We start from the raw sequence: 14,529 nt of genomic DNA, 5'->3' as shown, positions 1-14,529 counted from the left end.
ATAAGTGGACCTATCTGGGACGCCGGTAGGGATTAAGTGGACTCATCCGGTACGTCGGTGAGGTATAAGTGGACTTGCATGGATTAAGTGGACCTATCTGGGACACCGATAGGGATTAAATGGACCCATCAGGACGCTGATGGGGTATATAGGTGACCTACTTGGGACGCCAATAGAGTATTTTGTGAAATCCTTTGAATTATGCACTGCCGTTAAAAGTGTTATAAGCATTTCAATTACTCGGATTATGCTTAATTATGCATTTATTGAAAGTGAAACTGTTGATGCATTTCTGTTAATAGATCTTATTTTGGAAAATATTGATATCTTTCAATCATGATTATTTTTAGGATTATGATGATCACTTACTGAGTAGCCAAACTCATCAAACTATGGTAAACATTTTTTCAGGATAACTGCGGATTCATTTTGAGTGCTAGTCAATATCAACCTTGGAAGATACTGTTGTTGTGCTAGCTTTCTTTATCTACTTTGTAAGACCTCGCCACTGTAAATTTGTCCTATCAATAGATGTATATATGTTTTGTCTGTCACATCTCAGGAATAACAGTATTGTAAATTCTTGGGGTGTGACAATTATGGTATTAGAGCAATAGGTTTAAGATTCTTAGGAAATTTAAAAAGAATGTACTTAAAATCACATTTATTGTGTGTACAGACCGGGATAAAGTCAAGATCCAGAATAGCTGAAGCCAATATGGAAGGAATTCACAAAGCCTTGGAAAATATGGTTGCTCTAATGCAACATCAGATGGAAAACAACAATCCACCTAGGCAGTCAGTTACAGGAAATGGTGGGAGTAATATCGAACAATTTAAGAAATTAAACCTACATTCTTTTAAGGGTGCTGTAAACCCACTGGAAGCCGAGGGATGGATTATGCAATTGGAAAAAATATTCGAGGTTATGGAATGTCCTGATGATAGGAAGGCGGCCTTGGCAGTTTTTATGTTAGAAGGTGAGGCACAACACTGGTGGCGAATGGCAAAAGGAGTATTGGTCAAAGAAAATAAAACCTTGACTTGGGAAGTATTTCTAGAGGCATGTAATGAAAAGTATTTCCCAGATTTTATTCGAGACAAAAAATAAATGGAATTTTTAGAATTAATCCAAGAAAATAGGACAGTAGCACAGTACGAGGCTAAGTTTACTGAATTGGCCAGGTTTGCACCACATATGATTAACAATGAGGCAAGAAGGGTGAAGAAATTTGAAAGGGGTCTCAGGCCAGCTATTAGAAGCAGAATATCAGTCTTGAAATTAAGAACTTATGCTGAAATAGTGGATCGTGTCCAAATTGTCGAAAAAGATTTTGAAGATTACCAAAAGACGAAAAATCAGAACAGTCATGTTAGACCTACATCATCTAATCGACAACAGTTTGAAAGGCCAAACAAGAAGCCAAGGCCCTCGCCATTTTCCAATAGAACCATGTAGAAAATGTGGGAAAAATCATGGATCAAGCTCTTGTTATTGGATTACCGGAGCCTGTTTTAAATGTGGAAAATTGGGACACCAGATTAAACAATGTCTTAGCTTACAGACACAATAGCTTCCAAAGCAGGGAGAGATAGCTCCAAAGCCTCAGATGAAAGGAAGAGTATTTGCGATTACCGAGCAAGACACTCAAGCCTCAAAATTAATGATCCAAGGTACTCTTACTATCTTCCAAAAAGTAGCTCATGTTTTGATTGATCCTGGATCTACTCATTCATTTGTGTCACAACACTTTGCATGCCACTTAAAGGTAGAACCAGAACAATTAGAATACATTCTAGAGGTACCCACACCGATGGGAGATTCAATTAACACCAATATAATGTACAAATCATGTGTAATAAAGATAGAAGAAAAGGAACTGTTGGTTGATTTAATACTCTTGGAAATTCAAGATTTTGATGTAATCTTAGGCATGGATTGGCTTTCTGCATACCATGCAAGTATTGATTGTTATAAGAAAATTGTTACCTTTAGTATTCCGAATCAACCAGTATTTTACTTCAATTGTGTCAAAGAAGACTCCCCATCATATTTAATCTCTTGTATTCGAGCTAATCGCCTCCTTCGAAAAGGGTGTCAAGGCTTTCTTGCCTATATCAAAGAAGATAGGAAGGAATAAATAAATTTGGATACCACTCCCGTTATCCGAGAATTTCCCGACGTTTTTCTAGAAGAATTGCCAGGATTACCGCCTGACAGGGAAATTGAATTCTCCATTGACTTATTGCCAGGGGTAGCACCAATTTCTAAGGCACCTGACAGAATGGCTCCTGCAAAACTTAAGGAACTGAAACAACAATTACAAGAATTATTAGATAAAGGTTTTATCAGGCCCAGTGTGTCACCTTGGGGTGCTCCAGTACTGTTTGTCAAAAAGAGAGATGGGACTATGAGATTGTGTATTGATTATAGACAGTTGAACCAAGTGCCAGTGAAAAATAAGTATCCATTACCTAGAATTGATGATTTATTTGATCAATTACAAGGATCACAAGTGTTTTAAAAAATTGATCTTAGATCTGGATACCATCAGCTTAAGATTAAAAGTGAAGATGTACTCAAGACAGCTTTCAGAACAAGGTATGGCCATTATGAATTTTTAGTCATGCCTTTTGGATTAACTAATGCACCGGCTGCATTTATGGATTTGATGAATTGGATCTTTAAGCCATTTTTGGATAAATTTATTGTGGTATTCATCGATGATATTTTAATTTATTTCAAGAATCAGAAGGAACATGAGCTGCATGTAAGAATGGTATTGCAAATATTAGGAGAAAAGAAATTGTATGCCAAACTTAGTAAATGTGAATTTTGGCTTGAACAAGTGACATTTTTAGGACATGTCATATCAAATGAAGGTCTATCAGTTGATCCTTCAAAGGTTGAAGCCGTTGTTAATTGGAAACAACCAAGTAATGTGACTGAAGTTCGAAGCTTTTTGGGATTGGCAGGATATTACAGAAAATTTGTAGAAGGATTTTCTCGAATCGCAATCCCGTTGGCTCGATTGACACAGAAAAATGTCAAATTTGAGTGGACAAGAGAATGTGAGGAGAGTTTTCAAGAACTAAAAGTTCGATTAACTTTAGCACCTATTTTACCTATTCCTGAGTGGAGTGGGGGATTTGTGATTTATAGTGATGCTTCACATAAAGGTTTGGGCTGTGTATTAATGCAATATGGGAAAGTAGTGGCATATGCATCCAGACAGTTGACAGAATATGAGAAAAAATATCCAATTCATGATTTGGAGCTAGCTGCAATAGTATTCGCTTTGAAAATATGGAGGCATTATCTATATGGTGAGCAATTCGTAATATACACGGATCATAAGAGTTTGAAATACCTTTTCTCTCAGAAGGATTTAAATATGCGGCAGATAAGATGGATGGATTTCTTAAAAGATTATGATTGTACAATCCATTATCATTCAGGAAAAGCTATCATTGTGGCCGACGCTCTAAGTAGAAAATCTATGGGAGTCTTAGCTCATCTAATGATCCAAGAAATGCGATTGTTAGAGGAAATAGTGGATTGGCATCCAACTCCGTCCATTAATGGTGTGGTAAGTATGACTGCCAACATTAAGGCGGAACCCCAATTAATCCAACAGATTCGATTGGCACAAAAGAAAGATCCTCAGCTTATAACAATTATAGAAGAGGTGAATCAAGAAAAGAAAGATGAATTCTCTATATGTAGTGAGGATTTGCTAAGATTCAAAGGTCGGGTTTGTGTCCAGAATGATAAGAGTGTAAAGAAAGCTATCTTAGAAGAAGCACATCATTCTCGTTATACGATGCATCCCGAAATTATTAAAATGTATCAGGACCTGAAGAAAACCTTTGGTGGAATAATATGAAAAAAGAGGTAGCACTATTTGTGTCTAAATGCCTAACATGTCAGCAAGTAAAAGCTGAACATCAAAGGCCCGCTAGGTTGTTGCAGCCTTTACCCGTGCCAGAATGGAAGTGGGAGCACATCTCTATGGATTTTGTCTCTGGCTTGCCTAGAACAAATTCAGGATATGATAGCATTTGGGTCATTATGGACCGGTTGACCAAAGCTGCCTACTTTCTACCGATTCGCACGACGTACACTTTGGATTGACTAGCTTAGTTGTACATTAAGGAAATAGTGCGGTTGCATGGAGTTCCTGTCAGTATTGTATCGGACAGGGATACTCGGTTTACTTCTAAATTTTGGGCTAGACTACAGTCAGCCATGGGAACGAGACTCGCCTTTAGTACTGCCTTTCACCCCCAAACTGATGGACAATCGGAGAGGACCATCCAAATTTTGGGCTTGACCTTACAGGAAGCTGTGATGACCATTTACTCCTGATTGAGTTTGCTTATAATAATAGCTTCCAAGCCAGTATTCAGATGGCACCATATGAAGCCCTGTATGGAAGGAAATGCAGGTCACCCATATGTTGGGACGACGTTCGTGAAATAAAGCTTTTGGGGCCAGAAATTGTCCAGATAAAATAACATTAATTCGTGAAAGGCTCAGGACAGCTCAGTGTCGGCAAAAGAGTTATGCCGATAACCGAAGGAGAGATCTTGAATTTGAGGAAGGTGATCGAGTTTTCCTAAAAATCTCACCAATAAAGGGCATTATGAGATTCGACAAGAAAGGAAAGTTGAGCCCACGTTACATCGGACCATTTGAAATCCTGAAAATAATCGGAGGTGTCGCTTATAGACTTGCCTTACCACCCGAATTGGCAAACGTCCATAATGTCTTTCATGTATCTTCACTACGAAAATATCAGCCTGACCCATCCCATATCTTGAAATATGAACCTTTACCGATTAGGAAGGACCTATCTTTCATTGAGCAGCCAATTTTGATACTGGATAGAAGGGTGTAAGTGTTGCGTAACAAGGAGATTCCTTTGGTCTGTGTATTATGACAGTACCATTCAAGAGAAGAGTCGACTTGGGAACGAGAAGACGATATCAGAGAAAAATATCCCTATCTTTTTCAGTAATCAGGTACATAAATTTAGCGGACTAAATTTCTTTAAAGAGGGAAGAGTGTAACAATCCTAAACTTTCAAAAAAAAAAAAAAAAAGGGACAATAAACTTTTAATAAGTGATGGTCCATATGAGCATGATGGTCCTTAGGGACCATCACTATTTTCAAAAGCTTTTGACTTAAGCTTTTCTTATCTTATAACGTGGCTTGTAGTTTCTCTTACGTGTTGGCCCCTGACAATCCACTATGACGTGTAAGTAAATTAAATGTGTCACCTTCCTATGGTATAACCATGAGATGCGTCTTTTTAACTGAAACTTTTATCACTGAGCTCTTGTGCATACTGATTCCATAAGATCTACTGTAAACGGGCGGCCTTTTAGTGCCCCAACCAACATACACAAAAAGCATCAATTTCGTGAGTGATTATAAGTAAGTGACATCGTCTTCTTGAAAAATAGTCTGTTTTTAATAAATAGTGATATTTCCGTCCAGGATCTTTATTTTATCAGTTTTATGTGTAAGTGACCTCATTGTCTCGAAAAATAATCCATCCTTTTAAAGATAAAATGAAATAATTATTTCTGCTTATTATCATGAATTTTAGGTGCGATAAATTTTATGCGCACACGACCTCATTATCTTGAAAAATAATCTTTTTAATAAAAATTGTGATATTTTATCTATGTTAGAAACTTTAAATGCTGTAAATTCTTAGAAAAATAAATTTATTTATTTTTCTTGGCTATTGTTAAAAAATTTTAGATACTATCAAATTATTAGAAATAAATGTGATATTTCTGCTTTTAGTAAAATTGTGATATTTCTTTCCACTGTTTTGAATATTTAGACATTGTAAAATTCATGTGCAAATGAATGCCTTATTATTGACATTTTTACAATTGATTATAGTATTGTTGTGAAATGTTTATTTGTAGATTGATATCCCATAAATTGTGATAATTCCGTATTCTTGAATTTCTATAAGTGTTTTTCTATACATATTAAATTGGCAATTTTGCTATAATGCCTTTACAAACTGCTACCTTTCTATATCTGGGACGCCGGTAGGGATTAAGTGGACACATTCGGTATGCCGGTGAGGTATAAGTGGACCTGCAGGGATTAAGTGGACCTATCTGGGATGCCGATAGGGATTAAGTGAACCCATCAGGACGCTGATGGGGTATATAGGTGACTTACTTGGGATGTTAGTAGGGTATTTTGTGAAATCCTTTGAATTATATACTGCCGTTAAAAGTGTTATAAGCATTTCAATTACTCGGATTATACTTAATTATGCATTTATTGAAAGTGAAACTGTTGATGCATTTCTGTTAATAGATCTCATTTTGGAAAATATTGATATCTTTCAATCATGATTATTTTTAGGATTATGATGATCACTTACTAAGTAGCCAAACTCATCAAACTATGGTAAACATTTTTTCAGGATAACTGCGGATTCATTTTGAGTGCTAGTCAATATCAACCTTGGAAGATACTGTTGTTGTGCTAGCTTTCTTTATCTACTTTGTAAGACCTCGCCACTGTAAATTTGTCCTATCAATAGATGTATATATGTTTTGTCTGTCACATCTTAGGAATAACAGTATTGTAAATTCTTGGGGTGTGACAAATGCTCTTAAATTGTTTTCAGCAACGCTTTTGTCTTCTCACATTTCAGCGTTTTTCTGTAAGTTCATTTTCGAATCTCTCTTTTGCTCCCTTGTTGCATAATTTTAAGGTTATTAATCATCTGGTTTCTTTCACGAGAAATTAGATCTAGCCATTGTTATTTTATTGTCTTTTGTTCATCTTTTTTTGGCTCCCCTTGTTTTTTTTCACCTAGCATTCGTTTGTCTTGTCATGTCTACTCTCTCTCTCTCTCTCTACGTTTTTCTTTTTTGCTTACACCTATTGAAACTCATTAAAGGTACACCGTTTAGCCAATGTTTTCATATTTTTTTACGCCAATTGTTTGCACCTATTTTTGCATATATTTTTTTGTACTTCCATATTAATCATTAGTTTTGCATCGTTTTGGTGTAGGCCCTAGTAACTATTGTTGCACATTAGACCTTTCTCGTAAAACTTAGTTTGTTGTTCATCTTCCTGTGGGAAAAAATCATAAGTCTTGATCACCGTCTTACCCTTGCTTCCTACTTGATCTCTCTCCGCAATACATTGAAATGATCCATTGTCTCCCTGTTTGCAAATCTTGTTACCAAAAATAAATAAAAAGAATTCTCACATCTAAGTTTTGATCTCAGATCCATATTCTTGATCATGTCTGAGGGTGCTCATATAATTTGTATATGGCTTCTGAAAAAAGAGATATCTTGGCAATACAACTTGATGGAAAGAATATGATCTTTGTGATTTATAAGTTATCTGCCATTGCCTATTGCTTTAGGTAAATCATTGATGTTGTGCTCCCCTCTGATGCTGAACCCTTGGTGAGTTGGATCTGAAACTCGCTTAATTGACCTCTGGAAGATCTGCACTATTCGCAAAACAACCACTGAATCGTGTTTCGATTATCTTATTTGTCTATCTGTCGAGTCGTGTTTCGGCTATCTGATTTGTCTATCTACTGAGTTGTGTTTTGACTCTCTTATCTGTTTTAGATCTTACTGTTCTCAACTCCGAATCTAAGCTCCTACTATGCTTGTTGATTTACAACTGATTTCTATTGGCTCTTCCAAGTGCCTCTTATTTGATGATCGAACTTATCGATCTTGGTTGATGGTCAAGTTTTTCATAACTCTATCGTGTTTAATGATTGAGTTTTCCGTTACTAAATTCTATTGGATGTTGGAGTTTTCTGTTACTCTATCTTGAGTGATGATCATGTTTTTTTTTGGTTACTTGATCCTGCCTATTTCGGAGGCTTGTTGATTTGTTGTTATGCAAAACTACTTTGTTTGAGACGTTGGTTTTTTAGGATCGCTAATTTATAGCTTCTTCTATTCCTGCTTTGTTTCTAAGGCCTGCCTTCAGTTGTCCAAACTCAAGTTGCTTTCTCTTAACTCATCTTGAGTTTGAGGGGGAGTGTGAAATTATAGAAACTTGCACTTATTTTTTGGTACAATATTTTCCTTCCTTTTATGTGTACCCATATTAATAAGGTGGTTCATTGCATATTTTACTTTATTTAGTAGTACATAGCTTTACAACCCTATAATTGGGGCTCTAGTTTACATCTTCGATAAGCTCGAAATACATCTTCCATGGGGCTTAAAGCCCAAATATACAGAAATACAGTTTCTCACATCCATCTCTAGGTTTGTATTTCTGTTTTAGCCTGGATGGTAATATTGAGTAGAAAATTGTAGTAGTCTCTATTCTTGTTTGTGTTAGAAATTTGATTTTCATGATATTGCATGGTAACATGGAGTATAAGATTGTTTCATAATTTATTTTCATGATATTGGATGGTAACACGGAGTAGAAAAAGTGATGTTTCTCTTACACAAGATCTAAACCTGATTTTAATTATCTTAGATATTGAATAAAGTTGAAAGAGATACTTCAACATATAAATAAATTGGATTATAAATGGTAATAATAACAAATCTTATAAACTATATACATATTATATACCAAAATTTCACCTCTAGATACATAATAGATGAGTTTGATTAGTAAGGAATAAATGTCATCTTTGTTTATAATCTATCAAAGCCAAAATTACCTTGCACTGCATAGGCTTTAACCTCTAATAGTTAAAATGAAGTCCATCACCTCACATTCACAATTTTAAAAGTGGCAAATGAATTTATGGTTATGAATTTCATTGACAGGGGGTCTTGGTTACCATCAACCAACGCCGACTTTTATCTCGGTTTGTCTAATTAGATGTTTGTGTGGTAATGATCTCCCTGTGTGTGTATTTCAATGTTGGTTTTAATGGTAGTGGATGGTAACATGGCATAATTAGATATTTCTATCTCCATGTATGTATTTCGATTTTAGCTTAAAATGTACTAGTCTCCATTCTTGTTTGTGTTTGAAATTTGATTTTCATGATATTGCATAGTAGCATGGAGTAGACTGTTTCATAATCTATTTTCATGACATTGTATGTTAATATGAAGCAGAGATATTACTATTTCTTGTACACATGATCCAAAGCTAATTTTAATTATCTTAGATGTTAAATGAAGTTGATAGAGATATTTCAATATATAAATTTATTAGGTTATAAATGGTACTGATAACAAGTCCTATAAACTATAAATCCTAATAGATAATTTTGTTTACTAAGAATAAATGTCATCAATGTTTGTACTTTATCAAAGCTATGAATGCCTCGCATTGTATAGGCTTTAAATTGTAATAGTTAAAATAAAGTCCTACACTTCACATTCGCAATTTAATAATAACAAATAAATTTATGGTTATGAATTTCGTTGATATGGGGTCTTGGGTAGCATCCACTGATGTCGAGTTGATCCTGGTTTGCCTCATTAGATGTTTGTGTAGTACTAATCTCCATGTGTGTGTGTGTTTCACTGTTGGTTTTAATGGTAGTGAATGGTAACATGCCACAATTAGATGTTTCCATCTCCATGTATGTATTTCTATTTTAGCTTGAATGGTAATATCGAATAAAAAATTGTAGTAGTCTCTATTCTTGTTTGTGTTTGAAATTGGAAGTTCATGATATTTGATGGTAACATGGAGTAGACATTTCATAATCTATTTTCATGATATTAGATGGTAACATGGAGTAGAAAGATATGTTTCTCTTACACAAAATCCAAAGCTGGTTTTAATTGAACAAAGTCGAAAGAGATACTTCAACATATAAATAAATTGAGTTATATTTATGGTACGAATAACAAATCCTATAAACTATGTAAATGCCAAATTTTCACCTCTAGAGTCCTAATAGATGAGTTTGATTATTAAATAATAAATATCGTCAATGTTTGTACTCTATCAAAGCTAAGATTATCTCGTATTGCATAGGTTTTAAACTGTAATAGTTAAAATGAAGTTCCATGCATTGCATTCATAATCTAAAAGTGGCAAATGAATTTTTGGTCATGAATTTTATTGATAGAGGATCTTAATTACCATCCACCAACATCAAGTTTTATCTCAGTTTGCCTAGTTAGATGTTTGTGTGGTAGTAATCCCCTTGTACATGTATTTCAATGTTGGCTTTAATGGCAGTAGACGGTAAATTGACACAATTAGATATTTATGTCTCCATATATGCATTTCAATTTTGGCCTGAATGGTAACATTGAGTAGAAAATTATAATAGTCTCCTTTTTGGTTAATGTTTGAAATTTAATTTTCATGATATTACATGGTAACATAGATTAGACTGTTTCATAGTCTATTTTCATGATATTGGATGGTAATATAGAGTAGCAAGAGTGTTATTTCTCTTACACAATATCCAAAGTTGATTATAATTATCTTAGATATTGAATGAAATCGAAAGAGATACTTCAATATATAAATTACTTGGGTTAAAATGATATAAAATGATACTAATAACAAATCCTATAAATTATGTAAATGTAAACTTTTACTTTTAGAATCCTAATAGATAATTTTGTTTATTACGGAATAAAAAGCTAAGATTATCTCACGTAGTATAGAATTTAAACTATAAGAGTTAAAATGAAGTCCTAAACCTTGAATTCGCAATTTAACAATGGTAAACGAATTTACAGTCATGAATTTCATTGACAGGGGGCCTTGGTTACCATCCACCGATGTCGAGTTTTATCTTGGTTTGCTTAATGAGATGTGTGTGCAACAGTAATTTTCTGTATGTGTGTATTTCAATATTGGTTTTAATGGTAGTGGTTCGTAATACGATATAATTACATGTCTCTATCTCCATGTATGTATTTCAATTTTAGCGCAAATGGTAATATTGAGTAGAAAATTGAAGCACTCTCCACTCTTGTTTGTATTTAAAATTTAATTTTCATGATATCATATGATAATAGGGAGTAAATAGTTTCATTTTATCTATTTTTATGATATTGGATGGTAACATGGAGACGAAAGAGTGATACTCCTCTTATACAAGATCCAAAGTTGATTTTAATTATCTTAGATATTGGATAACATCGAAAGAGATACTTCAACATATACATTAATTGGGTTATAAATGGTACTAGTTACAAATTCTATAAATTATGTAAATGCAAACTTTTGACCTTTAGAATCATAATAGATAAGTTTGTTTATTAAGGAATAAATGTCATCAATGTTTGTACTATATCAAAGCTAAGATTAGCTCGCATTGTATAGGTTTTAAACTGTAATAGTTAAAATGAAGTCTCACACCTCTCATTCACAATTTAATAGTGGCAAACAACTTTACGGTCATGAATTTCATTGACAGGGGGTTTTGGTTACCATTCACCGACATCAAGTTTTATCCTGATTTGCCTCATTAGATGTTTGTGTGGTAGTAATCTCCATGTGTGTATTTCAATGTTGGTTTGAATAGTCATGGATGGTAACATGGCACAATTAGATGCTTCCATCCCCATGTATGTATTTCAATTTTAGCCTGGATGATAATGTTGAGTAAAATATTATAGTAGTCTCCATTCTTGTTTGTGTTTGAAATTTGATTTTCAAGATATCACATGGTAACATGGAGTAGACCGTTTCATAATCCATTTTCATGATATTGGATGGTAACATGGGGTAATAAGAGTGAAGTTTCTCTTACACAAGATCCAAATTTGATTTTAACTATCTTAGATATTAAATGAAGTCAAAAGAGATGTTTCAACATATAAATTAATTGGGTTATAAATAGTACTAATAACAAATCTTATAAACTATGTAAATACCAAATTTTCAACTTTAGAATCCTAATAGATGAGTTTGTTTATTAAGGAATAAATGTCATCAATGTTTATACTTTATCAAAGTTAAGATTATCTTGCATTGCATAGACTTTAAACTATAATAGTTAAAATTTAGTTCCACACCTCCCAGGGTACCTATAAGCCTTGAAAGTGGTATTCTTTCTACTTATTTGTTGGATTGTGAATCATTGTCAACCCCAAACAAAATTTATGTCGTGGCTTCATTGAATGGGAGTACTTAGTTTTGTTTAATTAAGGAAGCAGTGGAAGATGTTTTGATCTTAAGAATGCATGCTATGTGATTTACATGAGGGCCAGGTTTTATTACAATAATGTTGAAGTGACAAAGACGAATGTCATATTCGTTGGGGATGACAAATATGTAATAGTTATATTGGGTAATTGAAGCATTGGTGGACGATTTAAGAGGCCCTAAAAACTCCTACTTTTGATACACGTTCCATACATTATTTTATTATCCTTAGTGCTTTCTATATTATAACCAAATTATTTCTATGTGCTTTGTGACTTTCAAGTGTATTAGCAAACATATTCATTAACAAGGATATCATTTTTTATAGTACAGCTGGTCTTAAAATGTTCCAAACAATAACCCTTATTGTGTATCGACGCATTGTTAAAGGCTGCCATAATACTCTTTATGCCCATAAGCACCACCCCCTCCCCCCCGGGCACTTATAAGCTTTGAAAGTGGTGTTTTTTTCTACTTATTTGTTGGAATGTGAGTCATTGTCGACCCCAAACAAAATTCGTATCGTACCTTTATGGAATAGGAGTACTTAGTTTTGAGAATGCATGCTATATGATTCACATGTAAGCCGGGTTTTATAACGAGAATGTTGAAGTGACAAAGAAGAATGTCATATTGGTTGAGAATGACAAATATGTAATAATCATATTGGGTAATCAAAGCATTGATGGACGATGTAAGATGACCCTAGAAACTCCTACTTTTGGTATACATTCCGCACATTATTTTCTAACTCTTAGTACTTTCTATGTTATAACCAAATTCTTTTCATGTGCTCTATGATTTTTAAGTGTATTAACATATATATTCATTGACAAGGATATCAATTTTGAGAATCCAACTGGTATTAAAATGTTCCAAGCAAATGACCTTTAGAGTGTACCACGTACTATTAAAGGCTTCCATGATTCTCTTTGTGCCCGTAAGCCCCATACCTCTCATCCCCCTCCCTCCAAACCCCACATCTCCCTCCCTTCCCCCCCTAAGGCCCCACATCTCTCCCTGGTGCCTATAAGCCGCCCGTAAGCCCATACCTCCTACCCCCTCCTCCCAAGCCCCACATCTCCCCCTGGTGCCTATAAGCCTTAAAAGTGGTGTTTTTTTACTTATTTATTGAAATGTGAGTCATTGTCAACCCCAAATGAAGTTCATGTCATGGTTTTATGGAATGAGAGTGCTTAGTTTTGATTAGTTAAGGAAGAAGTAGAACATGTTTCTGATCTTGAGAATGCATGCTATGTGATTTACATGTGAGTCGGGTTTTATTATGTCGGGTTTTATTAAGAGAATGTCATATTGGTTGGGGATGACAATATGTAATTGTCATATTAGGTAATTGAAGCATTGGTGGATGATGTAAAAGGATATAAAAAATACTACTTTTGGTACACATTCCATATATTATTTTCTAACTCTTAGTATTTTTTATGTTATAACCAATTATTTCCATGTGCTTAGTGAATTTAAAGTGTATTGTCATACCCATTCATTGATAATGATATCACTTTTGAGAATACAATTGTGCCTAAAATGTTCTTAGTAATGGCCCTTAAGGTGTATCAATGCACTATTACAGGTTTCCATGATACTCATTATATCCATTCTTTATGATTATTCTACCATAAGTGTGACATTTACGACATCATTGACTTCATATCTGGTGATAGAATTATGTGATCAAGAGTTGTCGGCCTCATTTATACCAAAAGACTCTAATCACTGCCCAAGCTTGCATATATCCCCAAAACAACATAAGCTTCTCCTTATTAACTGTATCATTTGAGTTTCAAAAGAGGAAAGATTAACACCAACTTACCTGAAGTCAATTAGGAAAACAATATTCTAAAACAATATCTATGAAATCTTGTAAACAAGGCATCATAAATGCAAAAGGTGGAGCTGGCACAATGCTAGGCCAATCACGAACCTAACATAGTAATGGTTCCCAAATGGCCAGCCCAGACCTATCCCGGCCCTGGCCTGGCATGGTGGGCCATATAAACATAAATAAATTTAAAGGAAAAGTAAAAGAAAAAAGCAGGTCAGACTTTGTTGAACTAGGCCACTCTTGTCATAGCTCTGGCTTGGCCTAGCCCTTAGGCCCTGGTTCCCTAGCCCTCGGGCCAATTTTTATTGCCCAGGCCCTAGTTTTTTAGAGTGGCGGTAAATTCGTTTGCAATCTTGAATTCCATTGATAGAGGGTCTTGGTCACCACCTATCGGCATCAAATTTTGTCCTAGTTTGCTCAATTAGATATTTGTGCGATAGTAATCTCCCTGATCTTGTATTTCAATGTTGGTCTATACTATTAGTGGATGGTAACATAGCATAATTTGACATTTCCATCTCCCTGTATGCATTTCAATTTTAGCTTGATTTGTAACATTAAGTA

Source organism: Amborella trichopoda, chromosome 1 (genome assembly GCF_054954075.1).
Source record: "Amborella trichopoda isolate Santa Cruz 75 chromosome 1, AtrichopodaSantaCruz75HAP2 v2.0, whole genome shotgun sequence".
Classification (NCBI taxonomy): domain Eukaryota; kingdom Viridiplantae; phylum Streptophyta; class Magnoliopsida; order Amborellales; family Amborellaceae; genus Amborella; species Amborella trichopoda.
The sequence above is the reverse complement of the archived record's forward strand: the minus strand, read 5'-3'. Positions refer to the sequence as shown.